This window comes from Lissotriton helveticus, chromosome 1_2 (genome assembly GCF_964261635.1).
Source record: "Lissotriton helveticus chromosome 1_2, aLisHel1.1, whole genome shotgun sequence".
NCBI classification, from domain to species: Eukaryota; Metazoa; Chordata; class Amphibia; order Caudata; family Salamandridae; genus Lissotriton; species Lissotriton helveticus.
In genome coordinates, this window is record NC_136058.1 from 368,989,574 (window position 1) to 369,013,911 (window position 24,338).

The 24,338-nt window shown below is 42.9% G+C and overlaps 1 pseudogene; it reads right to left on the reverse strand.

Moving 5' to 3' along the window:
* Nucleotides 1–19,667: 19,667 nt before the first annotated feature.
* LOC144807934 (ferritin heavy chain, oocyte isoform pseudogene) lies at nucleotides 19,668–20,197 on the reverse strand (annotated as a pseudogene).
* Nucleotides 20,198–24,338: the final 4,141 nt, after the last annotated feature.

The following is a 24,338-nucleotide window of genomic DNA, read 5'->3' on the forward strand; positions in this document are numbered from 1 at the left end:
AAAGGCAAGATTAATTATGTAGGAAAAGCGCGACAGTTTGACAGACCCAAGTGCCTTGATTACCGTAAACAAGGGCCAGCTATAAAAGAAAGGTATTCCCTTGAAGCATTATTCCAGGCTACTGAAAAAGCACTGAAACAATGGATAGGGAGTGAGCGACCTCCCACACAACACGAAATAGAGTTGGCCCGGTCAGCCACCCAGTGGGTGTCCAATGCCAATATATATAGCAGTGATATTGTGGCGCAGACTTTCTTAAGCCTGCCACCGAACGAACAGCGTTTGGCTGGTATTTACATGGTCCAACACTTGATAACGTTGTATGAAAGTCAGCATTCTGATCCTGGTCACTTGCATAAATTACTAGACGACATTTTACTAGATAGATGGACATGTTTAGGTACTGAATTAATTAATGTTATCCTGGATCAACGACATAAGTACATAGATTCTCTGACTACATGCATGCCTCCAGTCTCACACCACGGTAGACATAACGTACACATAGACAGACAGAACCCCCTACGAGAGGTTCATCCCGTCAAGAATGCGGCCAATGAGTTACAACGGGTGTATGTTTACACCCCCTTAACGAAATTAGAGATTCTAGAAATGAAAAAGATGTTGCCTTGTCATGATAAAGACCCAGGGGGGTTTCACCGAGAATTAAAAGACATCCTCCGCATAGGAGATTATACGTACGCTGATATTCTGAAGCTATTGAAAGTACTGTTACCTGCAGGGATTTATGAAAAGCTCAAGGAAAAAGACTGGGAAGTGGGTGAGAAAAAGTTAAGTTGGGATGCATTGGAAACAGAAGAGAAGGGCAGGCTCCCAGGAGTTGGTCTTGGAGATAGAGCTAGAGAACTACCTGAATTCCTGATACAAGTATTGCCAAGATTATTGATTACTAAAAAGGAAGATTGGGATGCTATTTCAGCATGTAAACAAAAGCAAGACGAGGACACTAGTGATTTCTATTCTAGATTTGAGAAATGTTTTACTATTAATAGTGGCCTTAAGCCTGGTAGCGAGTCATTTCCACATCTTTTTGTGAGCAAATTAGTTGAGAATTCCTTGCCCCAGATCAAGAATAGAGTATTGAAGGTTGAGAGTACTTGGCAAGCAAACAGCCCTTCACAAATGTTACAGATGCTACAGTATCATATTATAGGATTAGAGAAGAGCAGGATCATGAAAAGAGACGCATGAAAGAGACAAAAATGAAGGTGCTGGTTGCCTAGACGGTACCGGCGACTTCAAACAAACATAACACGACACCTGTCAAAGGGAACTGTAATTATTGCAAACAACCAGGTCACTTTGTAAAGGACTGCACTATTCTGAAACATAATATAGCTACAGGCAAGACAAAAGAACGACAGTACACTCCCAGACAGAATAACACGCCACAGAACACACAACAAACAGTAGCGAATTTTCCTCCACCACCGCCTGTTAATGCCACACCACAAATGTATCAGTACACGCAGTCTGACTATCCAGAATATCAACAGTTCTCATGAAACAGCCTCGAGAGGGAAGTAGGCTTGCCCCTTATTGAGGTTCCTGTAGATCAAGAGGGTCCATATGTACATAGTCGTGTTCTAGGTCAGGATCGAAAGTTCCTGATTGACACAGGGGCGAGCAGAACTACCATCAGTCATGACGAGGTTCCAGGGGCACCTCTCTCGGGCTCACAGAATGTTTCCCTGGGATTTTCAGGAAAGCCTATTGTTAATGATATCTAAACCAGTTTCCCTAGGGGTTGGTCCACTGTCACGTACCACTGACTTACTACTTACTAAATCATGTCCAGAAAACTTACTTGGTATGAAGACATTAAAAGACCTAGGAGCAGTTATCTGCTGCTCTCCAGAAGGAGTACGCCTGTTCTTACGTGATTTTAAGGGACATTATGTACTGACTGATTTTGACCACAGACTCAAGAATGTGCCACAGATCCTATGGGCACAAGGACCGACTGACGTAGGTTACATGGACATAACGCCACACCATGTCACACTCAAGGCAGGAGTAGTACTTCCACGTATCAGACAATACAAGTTACCACCTGACGCCGAAACAGCCTTATTGAAATTAGTTGACGAACTTATTGCACGAGGAGTAGTGGTAGAGACAGACTCGAATGTATGTAACTCGCCTGTCATTCCTATCCTTAAACGATCTGACCCTAGTGTACTGCCAGTGTACCGACTAATTATTGACCTACGAGAATTGAACAAATGTGTGGTACCACAATATCCAGTGGTTCCAGACATTTCTTCATTACTGACTGCCATTGATTCTGAGGCCACGTTCTTCACTGTCATAGACTTAAAGAACGCTTTCTTTAGTGTTCCCATCCATCCCGACAGCCAGTACCTGTTCGGATTTTCATTAAAAGGTCGTAGCTTTGTCTTTACAAGAGCTCCTCAAGGTTTTACAGAAAGCCCTAGTATTTACAGTCAAGCATTAAAAAGACAGCTAGACAGTGTTCACATGCCTACCAACACTGCCCTACTCCAGTACGTAGCTGACATCCTAATTACAGCACGTTCAGAAAAAGAATGCGAAAATGCATCACTGACAGTATTACATTTCCTGGCAGATAAGGGACACAAAGTGTCCCCTTCGAAGTTGCAATTCTGTGAAAAGCAAGTGGTGTATCTTGGACACTTGCTTTCCAAAGAGGGGAGACAGCTAACACAAGCACGTATACAGCTCATTGCTAACCTTTCACAGCCCAAGACACAAAAGGAAGTACGTGCCTTTATTGGCCTCACTTCATACTGTAGGCAATGGATTCCCCAGTATGCCTTTCTAGCCAAACCACTCATACAGTTAACTACACAGGAGGCAGGTGGGACTGTCCTCCCTTGGACACAAGAACACACCTTGGCATTCAAGGAATTAAAAAGAGCATTATGTCAAGCGCCAGTTTTAGCGACTCCAAGTTACAGTAAAACTTTCATGCTTTTTCTAACTGAACGGGATGGAACAGCATTATCTGTCCTCACACAAGATCAAGCAGGAAAACACAAGCCTTGCGCTTACTTTTCCAGTACACTAGATCCAGTGGCCCAGGCTCTGCCTGCGTGCCTGAAATCAGTTGTAGCAACAGCCCTAGCCATAAGACAAAGTGACTCAATAGTGCTAGGACACCCTCTGACAGTACAGTTTCCACATGCAGTGTAGGTTCTCTTAAACAGGACTCAGACACAACACTTGACTGTAGCGAGACTGACAGGATATGAACTGACATTATTTCAACCACACATAGAGATCAGACGTTGTAATATTCTGAATCCTGCAACACTTTTGCCCTCAAGTACAGTAAATGCACCACCACATGACTGTGTGGAAGTAATGAATATAGTGACGAAACCAAGACAAGACCTGACAGATATTGCACTTCCAGACCCAGACCTAACGCTCTATGTAGATGGTTCATGCATGAGAACGAGTGCAGGAGAATTAGTAGCAGCCTATGCTGTGACCACTGCTTGCTGAAGTCATAGAGACACAGAAAATAGACACACTGTCAGCACAAGCAGCAGAGCTCATCGCTCTGACACAAGCCTGCATAAGAGCTAAGCACTTGAAAGTAAACATTTATACTGACTCACAATATGCTTTTGGTGTTGTTCATGATTTCGGGGTACTATGGAGGGAGAGAGGTTTCTTGACCTCTCATGGGACCAAGATTCAGCATGGCCAGCTTATTCAAGCCCTGTTAGAAGCCATACATTTACCTACAGCCATTTCTATCCTGAAATGTAAAGCTCACACCAAAGTTACAGACACCATTTCCCAGGGTAATGACCTGGCAGACCGAACAGCTAAACTTACAGCCCAGACAGCCCAGACACCAACAGACACGACAAGGACAGAGGTACCATTACTGACAACATGTATGACAGTCAGGGATCCCACTCAAGATGTACTCGACATACAGACACATGCCACCACAGATGAGATAAAGTACTGGACTGAACAAGGAGGGGTCCAGACTGACCAAGGTTGGCTGACTAAGGGAAAAAGCACATGGTTTCTCCCAGATTCTATGGTACAAGTAATCATAAATACAGCACATAGCCCCGCACACTTGGGAGAAAAAGCAATGTTAGACAGCTTACAGAACATCTGGTTTAACAAGCACATGTGTGCAGCAGCGAAGCAGAAAGTATGAACATGTATGATCTGTTGTCAGTTCAATCCAGGTAAAGGCATCCCGGTGGAACAAGGCGGATTTCATCCTCCTGACCACCCTTTTGAGGTTCTCCAGATGGATTATATCCAAATGGACAGATGTAGAGGTTACAAGTACGTCTTGGTAGTTGTATGTGCACTGTCTAGATGGACAGAAGCATATCCAGTTCCAGATTATACTGCTGTGACAACAGCCAGACAATTAGTGCGCGAGTACTTCCCCAGGTATGGATCGCCGCGTGTGATCTATTCAGATAACGGTCAGCCATTCTCTTCTGAATTAATGAAACAAGTGTCTCTTCTGTTAGGATATACTTGGAAATTCCATTGTGTAAGACACCCAGAAGCAGCAGGTCTTGTAGAAAGACATAATCAGACAATTAAAACGAAATTGGCAAAAATATGTGCAGAAAAAGGCGTGGATTGGATGGTAGCCTTACCGGTTGCCCTCTTTTACATGCGTAAGGTAGCTCATTCCAGAACAGGCCTATCTCCTTATGAAGTAGTTTTCGGTAGACCGCCAAATATGTGGGGTACGCCTATGCCTAAAAAAATAACTGATGTTGACAGTAACATGCTGACAGATTACCTGGCTTCCTTGATGTCTGCACTACTCTCTTGTCGTTCACAGGTTGCTGCCGCCTTCCCTGACAACACCCAGGTCAAGGAGCACGCCATATCACCAGGAGACTTTATCGTCATCCGAAATTTTGATCGTTCAAGCCCCCTTGAGCCGCGCTGGAAGACGCCGAAATTGGTACTTCTGACCACGAGGACCGCAGTGAAGGTGGAGGGACGCAAGGGGTGGATTCATCTTCAGCATTGCAAAAAGTACTTTGGACAATCCGGAACTTTGATAGATAATAAGGACCATACAGACTTTGCGCCGCTTGCGTCTCCTGCGCCGCCTTTGCTAGAAAAGACTCCACAGCAGGAGTATAAATCTAAGTTAAGATCTAGTAAGTCAGACGTAGTTTAATTGTTTAAGTCCACTAGGTGGTGAATCGGTTAGACTAGATTTCTGACATGTATAAGATCACATACGAGAATAGCAAGAAGAGAGAAAAGAAAGCAAAATACTGCAAGATATTACGCAGTAGATGTATAGTTACTTTGATCATTCTTTTTATTCTGTGCATTGTTATAATCTGTGTCAGTTTATTACTACATGTTTTCTTTCCTATTTCCTCACATATACACTCTTCCAGTAACAGCTCCATAGAGCATACATTTAGTGAACTGCCACCTCATGAACTGTCATATCGACTTGCACTACGTAACAATACATTCATTCAAATGTTACACCATTCTCACCAGACCAGCAATGCAACTGATTGCTGGGTATGTGGCCAACTGCCCCTTTATCAGAAAACGGAGGGAGTTCTGCCATTCTATCCTCTACCTTTCTCACACAATGGGTCATGTGGAGCATGGTTTGCTTTAATGACTTCAATAGATAGAAAGTACATAGCTTATCCAGGTGGCTGGATATATGGAAACCTGAATAAAGTAATGAATGAAGCATGTTTTCCAGACAAAGACGGGTTTCCCCAAAGGAAAGGCCCTGATCTAGAAAATGAAGAGTATGAGCAAGGAAATGCATCCGTTAACTTTATAATGTTAAATGTTCAGCCCAAGCAAAATACAGGTCCACCGTTTATTTCAGTCCTGCCAGCAAAAGGTGATTTATGTGTCAGAAAGAAAGGCTCAGTACTCATGGGACACAGCGAGTGTAACACTGTAGTAGAGTTTAATGATAAAGGTCTTTCTTCTTTCAAAACATCACGCCATACCTATTTCATTTGTGGTCAGACAGCCTATGTACATCTGCCCTTAGACTGGGACCTGTTATATAGCGTTCCTGCTTCCACCCGTTTTTCTAGCCCCATCCAATTATCATAGAGATTCACGACTAGAACATGTTAGACAAAAGAGGGAGACAGATTCCACAGGGATTGATCAGACTGAAACAGCTTGGGAGCAATATACAGATTTCAACAAAGGATTCTTTTTCTTCATAGGTCCCGTCCAAAACAGTAAACTGATACGCAAGTTAACAAGGACTCTTGAAACAGTTGTAAATATAACTGCATCTGCCCTGGCGAACTTGACCCAGGAGCAGTCTGCCATTAGACTTGTCGTTCTTCAAAATCGGCTCGTTCTAGACGTCATCTTGGCGGATAGGGGCGGAGCTTGTAGAGTCATCCGATCTAGTTGTTGCATTTTCATCCCAAATAACGCGCCATCTGTGTATGCAGCAATAACAAGACTCCACAAGATTGCTCATGTCATACATCAAGACCCAGGCACATGGACTTGGTCCAGTTGGCTCTGGGGTATAATATCTGCTTGGGGATGGAAAGTGCTGACCTTCCTAGGAATGATCCTACTTATGATATTTGGTTGCTGTCTCTGTCTGCAGTGTGGCCCGGCCATTTGCGGCCTGTGTGCAACTGCCTGTGTTCCCCATCCAAGTATACAAAGGGTTAAGGACGAACAAATGATGCTGTATGATGAACTATACGGTCTCATGAATATAGATGTATCCTAAAGGGTTACGTAGGGGACAAGGAGGGAATGAGGAAAATGAAATTTTGCCTAACCAAGATGCCCCCTGCGTGTACCCTATGTTACATGTATGTGCATGTCACCCATGCATATTTCTCTTAGTGGCCTGAATCACAAGGCCTCTGCAATCACGTCCTGCATTAAGGTGCCTGTCATCAAGTTTCCCAAAAGTTAAGCTAACATAAAGGCCCATGTATTTTGCATTGTGCACTTTTAAATAAATATCGTACTGAACCCTTTTTGTGGTTCAGATTGAACCACCAGTCCCTGAATTATTGTTTTCATGACTCCTGACACACTGAAGGCTGCAGTTACGTATCTCTGACCTCGCATGCTTCTAGCTCAGCCGCAAGAAGCCCAGTAAGGGTTGCCAAGACAGTATATTTTGCTTAACAGTTATCTGCATGCCCGGTGAAAAAGGTAAACATAACCCGTCTGCTGAGATAGGGCCCAGCTTTTCTCTCTCTGTTTAAATGAAATCACAGTACTTGCATCTGTAAAAAGCTCACAGCCCCCATGTAATGAACGAAGAAATATATGCCTTTTATTATTCATTCCCTGACTCTAGATATCAGTTGTACTAGACGTGCTGGTCGCCTTGACACAAGAGATCTCTTGCTAGACTGAAAGTCAGCTCTCCTCCCAGTTACACGTCAATTGCACGTCATGTCCAAGTTGCACACAAGTAGGGCAGAGTTCCAGCTGGTCATGCAAACTCCTCCTCTAAGTACCCACCCACCTATGACACCTACCTATCACCTACCTATGACTCATCAAAGTACACACCCCCATACACGCCCACATGCTCTTATCTCATTTTCTGTCTTGCTCTGCCTCGAGCTCCCTATGTACAAGGAGTAAAAAGTATATATATGATGTTTTGTTATTAAATGATTAGAAGACCCTTCCTGAACCTCTGTGGTGATGGAACTGATTCTCCCTTTGACTCGAGTTATTGGAATAAAGCCCATTTTAACTTGGACACCACGGATCCTGTCTCTCATTTGATGCATGATACTTTGTTAATGCCTAGAAATTCTGCCAGGGTAATATTTTATTTACCACAGGGTGATGACAAAACCTACATCCGTATTGCCTGGATTATTGAATGACTGCATCAGTAGTGCCAGGCTGATTACATGAGTGCATGATTAATGTCTGAGTAATTGTATGAGTGCATTGTTAAAGCTTGAGTGGTTGGATAAAAGCAAGGCTGCTGTGGTGTTTATATTAGTGCAAGAGCATTGCCCCAGTAATTGGATGAGAGCATAGATACTGGATGGGTGATAGGTTCATTGCAATGGTACTTCCTGCGTAATTGGATGGGTGCATGACTGGTATCTGAGTGTTTGGATGAGTGCATGTGTTGTGCCTCAGTATTTGGATGAGTGCTTGGGGCGTATGCGATCGTTTGGATAAGTGTGTGGGTTGTGCCAGGGTGTTTAAATATCAGCATAGGTATAGCTTTAGGGACTGTTTATGAGAATGGTTAGTGCCTGGGTGATTGGATGAATGCATGGGTGTTGCCTGAGTAGTTCAATTAGTACATACTTAGTGCCTCCATAATTGAAAGAGTGCATGTATGTTGCCTGGGTGATGAAATAAGTGCGTACATAGTGCATGAGAGATTCTTATTGACTCTCTCATGCACTATACCTCAAATTTGTCTTCTGTGTTTAAACCAAGTATTTTGCAATTCTCAAAGAAAAGTTACTCACCAAATGAAGGTAGTAGAAGAACTCTCAACAGACATTCTGCACTATAAACTCTCCTTAGTTTTAAACAGAGCATTTTAAAAGAAATACACCTCCCTCGCCATATACATGACATTTTAAATAGCCTTACATAACATAGATCACCTTTTAAATATATTTGTGAATCCATAATAGATACACCTTCAAGCCATCTTTCCAAAAATATATGGTTCTCTATATCATTAAATAAATTCAAGTGTTCCACAGTACATATAACTATCTGCACCCACAAAATAAATCACACCATCTGTGCAAACCACTCATATAAGTTAAAAAACACATTGTCAAACACTTCCTAATACACACCTAAAAATATTTGTACTCCTGTTAATAATGTGACCAAAAGCACTACAACTCCCAAAATGCAAATAACATAGCTGTATCTATTCTGAATATGCTGCTTAGACATTTAAAACATCCTTAGATTAAAATACATTTCTCATTACAACTGTGAACAATACTATACTGTTATTTTTCTTTAAACTACACAATGGAATAAAGTAGCACTAATTCATTTTTCTCTCACTTCCCAAAACATTTTGTACTAACATCTTAAACACATACCCTCTGATAGATACAGTTCATTGCATATATATTTTCATATCACAGTTACTCTTTTTTAATCAAACTCCCATGTAATCTTCATTTCTAATTTAATTTTTTTTAAATAATGAAAAAGTTATGTACATACCAGTGAATTGAGTTTGTAAATTATATCATTGTTTTAGCTCTTTTTTAAATAGTTTTGACACAGTTAGGATTGGTAAAAAAGTATGCACAAAAAGGGTACACCACTCTCATACAAAGCAACCATAAAATGGCAGTCTCTTCGACTTTCCAGACTATCATCATGAGAAAGTCAGCAAATGAAATCATATCTTTCATTTTAGATGATTCTATCTGCGCTTACGCATCTGTTAAACCTTTCCCTCTCTTTCAAAATGAGGTTCCTTTCGCTGCGTGTTTGCAATTTGTTTGTGATGATCGCATAGTGAATGCAAAAAAATTAACTACAAACCTATATTGAGCTTCAGTTTTTAAAAGTTTAGATTCTGAACAACAGTTTATTACGTAGTCCTCAATTGGAAATTAAAGTCTATCATTACTTAAATTATGTCATAACTCCTCAGCTTTTAAAATAATATTCTGTCTCTTTAGCACCCTTCCCCCAATACAGTCTAAGCTCAGTGTATCTAGCAACCCAGTGGAACCGGTAGGTCACAAATTCACAACACATTCTAGAAGGAACATGCTACTTCCAAATGAGATACAGCAGGTGTGGTTTACCGCACAGATTCAAAAGCAAATCCATGTCTGTAATAACAGCCAATAGTAGGACTTCTTACTAATGCATTCAACATGCTACCTTATTTTATTCACTTACTTACTGACAGCATCCAATGAAATATTTATTTAAAAAAATAAAGAAAACACCTCCATTTTAACTTCCTTTCATTTGGAAAATTACCTCATTCAGCTCAAGCCTTCTCCTGACTGCTATTGCTCCTTCACTTCAAAATGCTTGGAGTGTGGAATGTTGGCCACAGCTATGTCTATTGGGTTAAATAGGCTGGAAAATGAGAGGTATTGACAGGAACTTGGGTTTGCCAACTGTGGAGATTAATTGGTTTGGACAGAGAGGGTTACAGTTTCATCAGTTGCTGGCTTTGGTTAAAACTGTTGTGGATTGTCGAGCTCCTTCTCTCATTATTGTGCACTGCGGTGGCAATGCCTTAGGCACAATGACTGGGGTAGGTCTGGAAACCCTAATGAAAGACACCTTTGCTGAACTGATATCGCTTTTCCCTTACACTGTCTTGGAGTACTCTAATATATGCCAGAGACAGAAATGAAGTGGTCAAATCAATTCTGTCTACAGAATGACAAAGCACGGAAACATATTAATAAAAGTGTTTCTGCATTCCTCAGCAACCATCGCATGGGCTGTATCCATAACAACAATCTGTGATTTGACATGCATAGAATTTAAAGGAAATGATGGAGTGAACTTTATAGATGAAGGCAACAGGGTGTTTCTAAGTAACCTGAAACTCTGCATCAGGTCTTATGTGTAGCTGTCATGTACACACAATCAACACGAAGACTGTTGTCAGAGTCACCTTAATATCCAAAATATTGTTCATTTTCTTTATAAACATCCTTTTTTTTAGTTTTGGGAATCTTTGCGACAACATCATGATCGCCGCCAACACATCACGAAAACGCAAAACAAAAACAGGCATTCAATGGCTGCCAGCACATCCCATAAGAAACACAAAAGTGTCAAAGGGTCTATATCCAAAATCTATGTGTGGTCAATTAAACTAAAGAAGTCTGTGTCAACCCATCTAGAGTCTATGAAAAAACATTAATAAGTGTCCTGTGGTCCCTAACAGGATACCCATCAGTCACCACTCGGAACCGCCCTTCATCATTTGGGATTCCTGTTAACCATATATTAGGTCCACTACTGGTAAAGATAGAAGGTCAGATATTATAACCTCCTGTAAACCAGGTAGTGACCAATATGGTTCGAGTGTCAGAAAGTGCCAGTAGGTAAATATGGGGGTGACTGATTTGCAGTGCTTGTGAATAAATGTGCTTGGTGAAAATAAAATTGGGTGAGGGAGCAAAAATGAAAAGTTTATTCTGTTTTTTTGCTCGCTCCTCCAATGTTAAAAGAGCAGCAAAGGTAGGTTTAACAAATATCTACCTAGATGTAAAAACGGTCAACATGTTTCAGCAATATAAAGGGACTAACGAGTCCATTGCTTTCACCAGGACCTAGATATTGGATAGTGCTACTGCAAGGATATAGTGAAAAGTTAAAAGTAACTACATATTTAACAGACTGCAACATGAAAAAATATCACCTGGATTCCTAGCTGTAGTCTTTGCTTGCAGGTGTATTGTATGTCACCTTGTAGTCGAAGTAGTGGGCCCCACCCCGCCTGGCAACAGCTCAGGGAATGAGGGAAGCACCGCTCTCTCCGTCGGTACCTCTTCGCCGTCTTCCGAGCCGGTTGGACATCCCAACATTTTTAACTGAAAAAAATCCATTGTAAACATTGCGCTACAAATATTACTATATGCATGCTTCTTTAAAAACCTATTTGTACTAAGTTTCTTTAAAATCCGTCTATAAGACTGTTTTTGTGGTTATTCAGGGTGTTGCAACGACGTCGTTAACCGTGACAATTGTGCCTTTTCCATAAAGTGAAAATCACATATATGCACACGTATTCCAGTATTTTACACACTGGGGGTTATTACTGTACACCTAAAACTCATGTTTTTTTCGTGTATTTCCAGAACAATCATCTCTAAAACCTATTTTCCATTTTCCCAGTGAGGCTGGAGATCGCGATAACATCAATAATATATATTATTCAATTGTCAATAATCTATATTATTCAATATTTTTATATAAAGGCTGTGCGTCTTTGTGGCCCCCCCTCCAGAGGCCATATTCAGCCCCGGGCCTGGATTCCCTGGGGCCAAGACTTTATAAAAAGTGTATAATAGAAAGGGAGGAGTGCTTCAGGGCCCCCCTCCCCAGGCTGATTTCAGTCCTGGGTTCAACATCCCAGAGGCCAGGCCTTAATATATTTTTTTAAGGGTGGGAGGGGGACCAAGCCAATTTAAACCCCAGCTACCACATCCCCAGGGGCCTGGCCACTTCATTGGGACTGCAGGCCAGCCTCAAGGCCTTTGCGGTCCTGGCTGGCTCCCCACCTCCTGCAGGAGCTGGCATTGCTTTGAGACCCAGGGAGCTGCTGGCATGCAGCTCTTGGATCCCACAGCAATGTCTGTGTGGGTGAGTGAGATGCTGTGTGAGTGGCTGTATTGGTGAGTGCTTAGGTATGTCAGTGGTTGTATGGGTGGGTAAACGGCTGTGTAAGTTTCTCGATGGATGGGTAAGTGGTTGTGTAGTGACTATGGGTGAGTGAGTGGGTATTTAAAAGACTGTATGAGTGAGTGACTTGATGTGTAAGTAGATATAGGGGTGACTGAGTGGCTGTTTGAGTGGGTGTTTTGTTAAGTGAGTTTGTGTGTGAGTGGGTGTTTTGGAGAGTGAGTGTCTGTGTGAATGGCTATATGGGTGAATACATATATGTGTGAGGGATTGTATGGGTGAGTGGCTGTGTTGAGAGGCTGATTAGGTGAATGGGTGGGTAGATGAGGGACTTTGTAGGCAAAAAGGTGGGTGTGTGAGTAGTTGTATGGGTGAGTGTTTGGTTATGTGACTGGCTGTATGGCTGAGTATCTGGTTGTATGACTGGCTGTATGGGTTTGTGAATGGTTGTGAATGACTGTATGAATGAGTGAGTAGCTCTTTGGAGGAGTGAGTGGTTGTATAAGTAATGGCATAGGTCAGTGAATGGGTATGTCAGTGGTTATACAGGTATGTGAGTTGGCATACAAGAGGTTATGTGGGGGTATGAGCAGGTATGCCAGTGGTTCAGTAAATTATATTATCAGTGATGTCATCAGTTATGTCATTGGAGATGTCATCGTTAATGCCATCAGTTATCTCAGTTATCTCAGGTATCTCACTGACCATATCATGAATGATATAATACATAAGTAGTGCATTATGGGGGCATAAGTTATAGTTAGCTCAGGTGACTATAACGTCCAAATTTCACTGGTTTAGTATTAGCGAAATCTGAGCCTAAATATAATGTCCCGGTAACCGTAATTCTTTTCAGTGAATTTGTAAGGTTTTTTAATTCTATTTGCTAACTATAACTCCCCTGTGGTCTTTGTTTTTTTCTGTGAATTTCTAAGGCTTTTCATTTTGCTTGCTAACTTTAATGACCCTGTAACCTTTGTTTTTTAAGTGAAATTCTAAGGTTTTTCAAAATCTTTTTCCTAACTATAACATCCATGCAACCTTTGTCTTTTTCAGTTTTATTTTAACTATTGATCACATTTTCAGAGTGGTGGAGAAAGGTGGCGGGGTCACCGAGCAGCTCTCAGGAACCCTGCTGTATTAAACTTACTGGAGGAAACAGGAGGGCTTCAGGCCCCTGAAAAACCCTCATCATCCAAGAGGAATTTATCCTCCAGCCAGAAGTGTGCCAGGAGGTAAAAACTGGTTAGCAAACACAAGGAAATGATCGAAGGAGCGCTGAAACTTTTCAGACACTGACCTCCTGTCACAGATCTGGGTTGAATCCATCATCTTTCTTTAGTGTACTTCGCCACCTCAGTTCAAACCTGGCCATATGCAAACCAGTCTTGACCCTGTGCCTCATGGGAACAGTCCAGACCAAGCCAGGTCTTCACCTGAACCGGAAAAAAGCATCCTGGGACTGAATTCGGGAAAACACCCCTCATCAGCTAGGATAGCTTGAATCCAGTGGCAAAGTGAGAAAGGGACCCACGCCTGGGAATACCCCGACAACTTAGGACGAACAAAGCAATCAAAAGGCTCGTTCAAACAACAAAAATTGGAAATTAGGACCAGAGGGATATCCCATTGCTCTAAAAAGCATTAAGAACAAAATAGCGGGCCCAAATCTAATCCCTCTGTTAAACGTTCTACAAGCAAGACTACTGCCATCGATAACTTATGGTATCGAATGTATGAGAAGGAGAGACAAGCCTATATTAGACAAAGTAGTAGCAAAATCAATGCGAATACTCTTCAGTCTCCCACAGTACACCTCGCCAGCTCAACTGAGGCTTGAGTTTGGCCTACAGAAACAACAATTAGCACGTAAGGGTGCTTACGCAAAATGCTGGCACAAAGTAAAGAGCTCTGAGATGGGCACTCTGAACACTTACCTATGGAAAGAGCTGTAAAGAAATATGGACAGTCCTGCAATGGTCTATCTTCAAGCAACAATAAACACCCTTGCACCAAAAGATCTTTGGGATGCAAGCTGCACATACAAATGCTTCAAACGGCTTGTTAACAAAACTGTGAAGTATCAATCCCTGGAAGAAGACAAAACAGCATTAACCAGTAGGACTCATGGGTGGTTCGTGATTCAGAACTACATCAGGCCCCAACCTCAGGCATATCTAGGCACAGGCTTCTCAAGGACGGTGAAGGAATCCTTCTTGCATTTGACAATGGGGGTAATACCATCAAAAGAACATCTTCCCCCCTGGAAACGCTCAGAGCCCAACACAAAGTACAGATTCTGTGGAGATCCAAAAGAGGGAGTTTTGCACTTGTTATGCAGCTGCAAAGCCCTTGACAGTGAACGAAGGAGACAATTAACACGGATGTGGAACCAAAGACTTTTGCGAACCCGTAGACAGGCACTGCTGGCATGCTTTAATGGGGAGGACATCCAACTAGCCTGTAGACTGGTTCGCTTCATGAAACTGGCAAATACCGCACTAAATCCAGCCGTTAGTCCATGATCCGGAATAACTGTGACCTGCGAAAAATCCCCTAACATGAAAAGAGCTCTCATCTGAGAATGTTTGAAAGTGTCCTTTTTCTTTGCCACATCTTTGACCAGCGAAAAACTCTAACATGAAAATGAGCCTTTATTTGCGAATGTTTGACAGTCCCCTTTCTTCCTGATATAGCAAGCATAGAAATCACACACTGACAGTCCCTAAAAGGAATCCTTGGGCTTCCAACTTTTCTCTATATAAAAATACCTCAACTTTCTTTTTGCTCACATTTACTCATAAATTTATCAACACTGCTACATTTTTTTAATGTTTTTATACGACTGTAATGAAATGTACTACTTTTACCTTTGCTATTTTTATGTATCTTGCAACAGTGCTCAAGACAAGCACTTTTTATACCTATTGCAAAGATTTTTATTAATCAAGCAATAAAGAATTACTACTACTACAAGGAGATGATAAACGGAGCGCTGAAACTTTTCAGACACTCACCCCAGTCAGAGACCTGGGTGGAATCCATCATCATTCTTTAGCTCACTTCGCCACCTCAGTTCATACCCAGCTATATGCAAATCAGTCTTGACCCTGTGCCTCATGGGAACAGTTCAGCCTGTACTACCGAGCTGTCCTTTTTTCATTTGTCACCCTGAGTGGGATGGGTGTGCCCAGACCTGGGTCCTGTGCTCTACATGTCATTGGAATCAAGCTATCCTGGCTGATGAGGGGTGAAACTCAAAAACTGGTCCTAGGATGCTTGGTTCCAGTCCAGGGAGGACCTGGCCTGGCAGTTCGAGCTGGACTGTTCCCATTGGGCACATGGTCAAGATTGATTTGCATATGGCTGGGTTCAAACTGGAATGGCATGGTGAGTGAAAAAACGATGGATTTAGGCCCAAATCTCTGTACTGGGGTGAATGTATGACATTGTTCTGCATTCAGTCCATCAATTGTTCTTTTTGCAATGAGAACTGGTTCCCAATTTTTTTCCCTAAATATTCAACTGCTACCGGCCGCTTACCATCTACTGGACTTAAATTCCAGCCAGTTTAACATACAGGATGACATTTAATGATCTGTGTGCCAAGCAAAAGTCCTTCCAAAGCAAGGGGCTATGCTATCTGCAGAGGTTGCCTTCCTTTTATGTACCAACAATGACCCGGTGATATAAGACCCCAACAATTTATCAACCAATATTTAAGTTACAAACAATGGGAACTTGTTCATCCTGTTTACAAGGCTGCAGACCCAGGGTGTTCTTGAGGAGATATGCAAGTATACACAAAGAGATGATGGACGGAGCGCTGAAACTTTTCAGACACTCACCCCTAGTCACAGATATGGGTTGAATCCATCATCAATCTTGAGGTCACTTTGCAACCTCAGTGCAGACCCAGCTATATGCAAATCAGTCTTGACCCTGTGCCTCATGGGAACAGTCCAGCCAAAACTGCCTAGTCAGGTCTTCCCTGAACCAGAAACAAGCATCCTGGGACAGGTTTCTGGGTAACACCCTTCATCAACCAGGCTAGCTTGAATCCAGTGGCAAAGTGAGCAACGGACCCACGTCTGGGCATACCCAGCAAAATTAGGGCGAACAAAGCAAACACTAGGAGATGATGGACTAAGAGCTCAAACTTTTCAGACACTCACCCCCAGTCACAGATCTGTGTTGAATCCATCATCATACTTTAGCTCTCATCGCCTCCTCAGTTCAGACCCAGCTATATGCAATTCAGTCTTGATTAACCATGGGCAATGAACTCTGCTCCGCTTGCGGAGGTTATGGAGATTTGTTACCTACGCATTGCGTACACGGATTTCATGTAAACATTCTGACTCTGACACGTTGCGGAGTTAGCTAATGCACCCACAACTCTTTGATAAAACAACTTAACCTTTACATGCTAAAAAGCATATAACCAATTTACAAAAGGTTTACAAAAGGTAACCTTGAAAAATATTAGGCAATGAGAGAGGTAATGATTTTGGTATAAACTGTTGACAGTCAGAAAGAAACAACACTGATCCCGGCTGTGCCAGACTCTGTAGACCTCTCCACATCAACAGTGACAGAATTCCTCCACTACTGCCATGAGAGTGTATGAGGCACACCTGCTGCTGTCAGACACAGAGCCTCAGGCCTTGGCTTCGTAATGTGCTGTTGTATCCCAAGATGCTGGATTCATGCTAGACACTGCCCAGAGGAGCTGAGGCCTGGCCTAGCACTTTGCCGACTGTTTGAGGAGTCGCACTGAGGGGCTATGGCCAGGACACACATATGATTCTCCAGGAGAAACCTGTACAATTGCAGCGACGCTATTTTAATATTACAGACACACTGCTTTGAGAAAAAAGTAAACATTATTCCAGTGGTGTTTTTTTCCTCTTTACTAGAGTCTGATTTATTTTTCTTGAAAATGCACAGAGCCAAAAGACAAGCAGTATGTTTAAGAAAAGGAAAAAAACACCAAAGGAATCTGTTTCTTTATCAGGGCAGATAAAGTGGAAATAGTGGGCATGGCCGGTCTTTGGCAATTTCCCCCTAATTAGTGATTTGTTAAAAGCTGGAGGGTATGACTGGCAGTCAGTGTACTGTGCTGAGAGGACTCCCTGGAATCGTGTGAGTGTGGGGGCTAATGTTACGCCACTGGATGAAATAGGTAGAGTGGAAAATGGGTATCAAGGAACCTATGTATTTCTGAAATGGACTGAAGTTTAGGAGCAGTAGTTATTTGTACATCTCTGTATTTTTAGGTACCCATGCTAGCATATGATTTAGAGAGTATTTTTTCAAAGTGTCTTCCTTCTTATACACTGGCTTGCATTTGGAAGGCACAAATGCGGCAAAATCCCACGTCTTCCAATAAAAATGGCACCTCGCCTAGTGTTCCAAAGGGAAACCAGCCAAAACACACCATGGACGCATCACATTTTTGCACTGAAAACTGACCCCTTTTTTAGAGTGTTGGTGGCTGTGGATTTTTGCCTGTAGCTTATGTGGCACCTAGAAAACTCTAGCAAACCTGCACATTTTCTGAAAACTAGTGATCTAAGGGGATCCAGGGTTGGGTGACTTGCATGGCTCCCACCACTTTTTTTTAACCCAGAATGCCATGCAATTGTAATTGAAAGGGATTTACAGAGCACATGGCTTCCCTAGAGCTTCCCAGCTCTAAAAGAGGTTCTGCCCGTGAAGTGCCGAGCGTAGACTTATTTAGCGAGGAAAAAGCCAGGTTTTTAATTTTTTTCTGAAAGAGGTTTCATTGGATACATCGTGGATTTCCAGTGGGAGGGCCGCCCACAACTTTGGTACCGAATGGGTGAAAGATGTGCCACCCCATCTAGCCCTTTTAATGCTGGTTGTCCTAAGGAGTTGTTATTGGGAGGATCTGAGGTATCTAGTCGGGGTGTACCTATAAATCAATTTCCTCAGCTTTTCCGGCACAGTATTATTAATGGCTCTATGCTTATGCAGAGGGTTTTAAACTTAACTCTGGCATCGACAGGCAACCAATGTAACTGTTTAAGTGGTTCCTTCGCAGAAACTCAGTTGGGGATTTTCAGAGTCTAGCTGTCATGTCTGTACCACTTGTAGTCTCCTCATTACATACTTTAGTGATCCCAGATACAGCGAGTTCCTGTAGTCCAGTTGTGAGATTAGGAGGGATTGAATCACAGTTTTCTTCAGGTGCTCAGGAATCATTTTAAGAAGCAGATCACTGAGAGCTTTTTGGATTAGCAAGCCAACATGAGTGTATCTTTCAGCCAGTTTCCAAGGTTTTCTATAGCTGGTTTGGGGATAGGTGGTTTCCCAGCAGCATAAGCTCTGCTTTCCCACCATTCAGCTTCAAACAGCTGTTAGGCATCCAGTTGACCAGTTTCTCCAGGCAAAGGGGCAGCTGACAGTTGCTTAGGTTGGAGGCATTAGTAAAGGCCACAACTAGCTTGGTGTGCTCAGCATATGACACCACAGATATTCCAAATTCCTCTACTACCTCGGCCAGCTGTTGTACATAGATATTAAATAAAGTTGGGCTAAGGGACGAGCCCTGTTGAACACCACATGTGATAGTGAGGTGACCTGAGACACAGTCCCTTTCCATCACCTTTAAAGTTCTGTTGTCCAGAAAGGGGGCAAGCCCATTCAAGGCTTTACCCTGAATTCCAACTTCCCCTAATCTCCTTTTTAGAATAGTGTCAAACATTGACTAAAAAATAATATGTTCCTCACATTTCTCCAATGTAATGTTATGGAATCTGTGGGTAACCACAAACGTTCTCCCACCTAGCATTCACCCAAGACTCTAACTAAAAATGGTACCTCACTTCTGTGGGTAGGCCTAGTGCCTGCGAGAGATAAGGTTCCCATAACGCAACCTAGACAAATCAAATTTTTTTCACTCAAAACTGATGATTTTTTTTGCAAAGTAGATAGCTGTAGATTTTGGACCCTACCTCAACCAGCACTTAGGGAAACCTGGAAAACCTGTACATTTTTTTAAACTAAACACATGGAGGAACCCAGAAAGGTGTGACAGGGATCCCAATAAAAATGGCACCTCACTTGTGCCCCTGACAGGAAATGGCCCTAAACTTTTTTATTGGACGGAAAAGCATTACAGCAAAAAGGTTAATATTTAATACACAATTTCTCTCAATTGGGACGACAAAAAAAACAAAACTCATGCACTCAACTCAACATAGGGAAAGATAGAAAAGGAACTTAGAGTCAGGAATGGCACCAAACTGGGCCTAGGTGGACTCTTCACCTAGGGTGTGATTATCGAACAGGTACTCATTGCATTGCTAGGCGTACCCATTCTGCGCAGGTTTGTCACGTGGTCACCAAGCTCCTTAATGGACTTAATTTCCTCCTCCAGATAATGGGACTTCAGAAAGTTGGACAAATGAGGATCATTGCGATCAGTAGACAGCTTGTGCAGATCCAGAAGTGACTGGTTCACCCTCTTTTCCAGCTGCAGGGCACCCTTCATGGCCTCCAGACCATTGCCCCACTCGTCCCGTTCTGGCTTCTTGACATCCTTAAGGATGATACGGCCACCCTGCTATTTCTGCAGCTTCATCAGTTTCTCAGCATGCTCACACTTTTTGTGGGACTGGTGCAAGAAGAACTTGGCGGAGTTCTTCAGGGCAACGTCATTGTGATCGAAGTAGTAGGACATAGACAAGTAAACATAGGAGGCGTAAAGCTCGAGGTTGATCTGGTGGTTGAAGGCTGGTTCACAGTCCTGGTGGTAGTTTTACCACACCTGTGATCTCATGATGTATAAGAGTGATTAGACGAGCCTAAGAGAGGCTGGGCTTCTAAAAGAGCCTTTATGAGATATTCTCCTAAAGGCAGCCGGGACTGTACCGATAACACGGAGATGGGCTGAAGTCAGGCGAAAAATGGGCCTTGGTGAGGGTGTCAATGCTGACTTCTTCAGCTGCGCCCTTGACCTTGGGAATCTAGCTTCTTTTCTTGGTCTGAACAGATGCACCTGGGGCTGTTGCAGGCAAAGAGCTCTGTCCAAGCACTGTTGGAGCAGGAGCACTCGGTCTCCACAACGACTAACGACCTACAGCAAATTATACGGGCATATCATCAAGGACCAGTGATAATTATCGCTCAGCGCGCTTAGCGCTAGGATAATTGTCGCCGGGTAACGTGGATTTTATCGCTGAGATAGCGTGCTATTAGCAACGCTTATCTCAAAAGCGATAAAATTCCAAGCGCTAACTGCCAAATGTGAGACTATCACAAGGTTTGGCTATACCTTGATGATAGGGCAAGGCATTCTTAGCCATGATATCCACCTCACATAGGATATCATGGCTAAGTCAGTCTTGAAGCAGGCGTAAGGAAAGTAGCGATAACATAGGTTACCGCTACTTTGCTTGTCGCTCTGCAGGTTAGCGTGCCCATTGATAATTGGAGAAATGTCGCTTAGCGACATTTTTCCAGTTATGTCAGGGCAGGAACACCCACTTTGCATCTTATTAGAGATGCAAAGTTGGACGTTCAGAAAACAGATGCTAATGCAAGGTTTCACGGGATAGCGTGACCTTGCTGATTAGGCGATAAAATTATCTCCGCTTTTTGTCCGAAAACAGACGCAAAAATGGCGATAATTTTTTATCGCCTCGTTGATGATATGCCCCACAGCCTCTTCTTTCTGGCCCTAAACACAACATGGATGCATCACATTGTTCCACTCAAAACTGACCCTTTTTGCAATGTGAGTAGCTGTGGGTGTTGAGCCCTAGATCAACCAGCATCTAGGAAAACCTAGCAAACCTGCACATGTTTGAAAACTAGACAACTAGGGAAATCCAGGGGTGCATCACTTGTGTGGCTCTCATAAGGTAATTTTACACAGAAGCTCTTGCAAATGCCAAACTTTGGTAAAAAAAGAAACACACACATGTTCCTCATGTATGTGCAACTGTAAGTTCTGGAATCTGTGGGGAGGCACAAATCTTCTACCACCCCGTGTTGCCACATGTCCCCTGATAAGAATGGTAGCCCACTTGTGTGGGTCAGCCAAGACTCTACTACATAAAAGGTGCTAAAGCACCACATTGATAGTTAAGCAATAGGGGTAGCTGCGGTATTTGGGGGTATGCTGTGGCGACAACCATGCAAACCTACAAACCACAGACATTTTTGTAAACTAGCCCACCAAGGAATTCCAGGGTGTTGTGTTTTGCATGAGGTTGTATCACCCACAATGCCCTGCAAACCTCAAAATGTGTTTGAAGTCATGTATTTTCCATACATTTCTGTTGATGAAACTTCCAGAATCTGCAGGAATCTGCAAAATGGATACAACTCAGCATTACCTCACTTGTGTCAATTGAAACGTTGTCTCACTTGTGTGGCTGGGCCTAGTGCCCGTGATAGGAATGGATCAAGCCAATGCCAATTGGAGCACTTCGTAGTGGTATTATGTATAGGTAAGGATGATTATTGGCACTTATCTGATTATTCTTAGACTGCCCAAATGCGGAGTTGTGGCATTACTGCTACTAAGACGCTGACTTACACAACGCTCAGTCCTGCTCAGTGAGCAGCGGTGCAACATCATCCACGGTCGTGATTACATAAAATGTGAAGAACCAGGAGGTCCTCTGCTACTGCCATCTGTCACCTAGACCCGCTCCCACCCCTGCTCCCAAACTCACTTCAGGCTCCCAGTTGTAGCCGCTTGGGAGCAGCTAGTGTGGCTACGCTACGCCGTGAGGCAACATAGCGAGGGGAGATGAGAAGTGTGTCCGGGGGTGTTGTGTGACAGTGCTGAGGCTGCGAGTGAGGATTCATCGGAAGGAGGCAATTTGTGGCGAGCAGGGCTTTAAGTGAGCTGGGTCTCACTGGGTCTGAGCACCGGCAGTTTTGTAAAGGGGGCCTCAAAACGGGTCTCTATCGGGCTCTGTTTTGTGCCCTGGCACCAGCAGTCTGTTGTTTTCCGGACTGCAGTGACAGCAGTCACATCATGTGCGCGTGCTCACACTGCTCACTAGTGGAGAAGTTAAGGCATGATGTAATGACAAGTGAGCGTTGTAGGGGAAGGGATACCCTTGCTTCTTACATCTCCCATGTGTCTGCTTTTTAAAACACAAGACTCCGAGCTCTGTTGCGAGTGTGGGGACCCTATTGAATAGCGCACACTGCAAATTACCACTTCTCTTTTTGAAACTCAGGAGCAGCAACATTGTCATGGTGTCATCAGGGCTTTAAGTGGAAGCTTTTTCAATATTATATACAAGCCATAGTTGCTGCTTATGTATCTTATGTAACTAACAACCATTGACAAAGCCAATAGTCCTGACTTGAAGGTATGATGTTACGCGTTGTATCATATATCTGGATGCAATGACAGAAACAGCAAAATACAAGTCAGACGGCACACTATGCTAAGCACAAATTTTTAGCTTATGTGATTTAAGCCACGCCCTTAAGTACATTGCCACGCCCTTTTAAGAGACTCCCCAGTTTTTTCAACCGACTTAAAGCCCTGGTGTCGAGGTTGCAGCACGGTACCGTAGGGTAGAGGGCGACGGTGAGCAGGAGTGGCCTGCTCAGGTCAAGCTCGAATCGGCCCATTTGCTACTAGTTAAAGGCTTGATGCATCTGGCCCAAAGTGAAGTGCTGTATTGCAAATAGTTTATCACAAAACCAAAAACTTTCCATAATTGAAGAAACCCAACAACAAATAGTTTTTTTCAAATCAAACTTACAACTATCTGCCATTAAAAAGACCTTCAATAGTAGATCAAATAGATTACCGTCTATAGGACAAACCTAGACGTTCAAGTTCGAAAATTGGATGAACAGCACTTCTAAAACTTTTGAGTTGGAATATAGCAGGCCTATAGTCATAAATGGAAGATAAGGATTGATTGACTTTCATAAAACAGCAAGAGATTTGCTGTCTGCAAGGAACGCTGTCTGTCGACATCATTGATCTGGATGGATATTTAACATATTTCTTACCCACTAATAAACAACAAATGGGCAGACCCACAAGCGGCTTGATTATCTGGGTGAGAACAATTAATGTTGAAGTGACTGATACCAGAAAAAATTGGAAAATTCAAATTGCTGAGTTAAGAAGACAGGCGTGGTCACTTAAGCTACTGCACGTTGAATTTCCAGCAGGCAAATGTGTTCTGGTTGAACCTGATGTACTGCTATTGAAAGATCAGCTCATGGCAAAAAGACTGACAGAGCCAGCAAAGATCTCATCAGAAAAAGTACCTGGAGGGCTGTGTACTGCTAAAAATGGTTGTGTATTAGTGTGAGGCAATTTCAATTAAAATGCACCCCTTAATATTGGATCCCACTATACGAGATGAAGAAAGCGCATGGAATATTCCTTCCATTGCTAAAGAGCATTGTACTTGTACCCGGAAAGGCGAATCCATCTTCGAAACTCTAGTCGCGGGGGGTATGCGTTCATTGAATGGTCAAACTCAGTCAGATAATCCGCCAAAATTCACTTTTATATGCGGACACTGTCAAGTGGCCCATAGGGAGATTGACGTTTTTCACTAACTTAGCATGAGCACATTGCAGCTTGCCTGCTGCTTTGCACATGTTACTACACGTCTTTACTTTTTGCAATAATTTCAGAAACTGCTTTCACACAAGAACTCATCGCTGTGTTCACTCTCTGCATGTTCCTGGGATTTTGACTGAACATTGTGTGCAAGGTCGAACAACAATGCCCCTTGTTATTTTGTTCTGGCCAGTCCTTAGCCCTTAGATAAAACATACAGATGCATTTGTTGTTTGGACAGCATACTTGGGTATTTAGTGGGATGCAAAAATAGGTAACACACACTTGGAGAGGGATTTTTCCAGGCAAACATGCGCCCATGATGTCGATCTACCATCTATAGACTAAGGTATGAGGTCTTCTG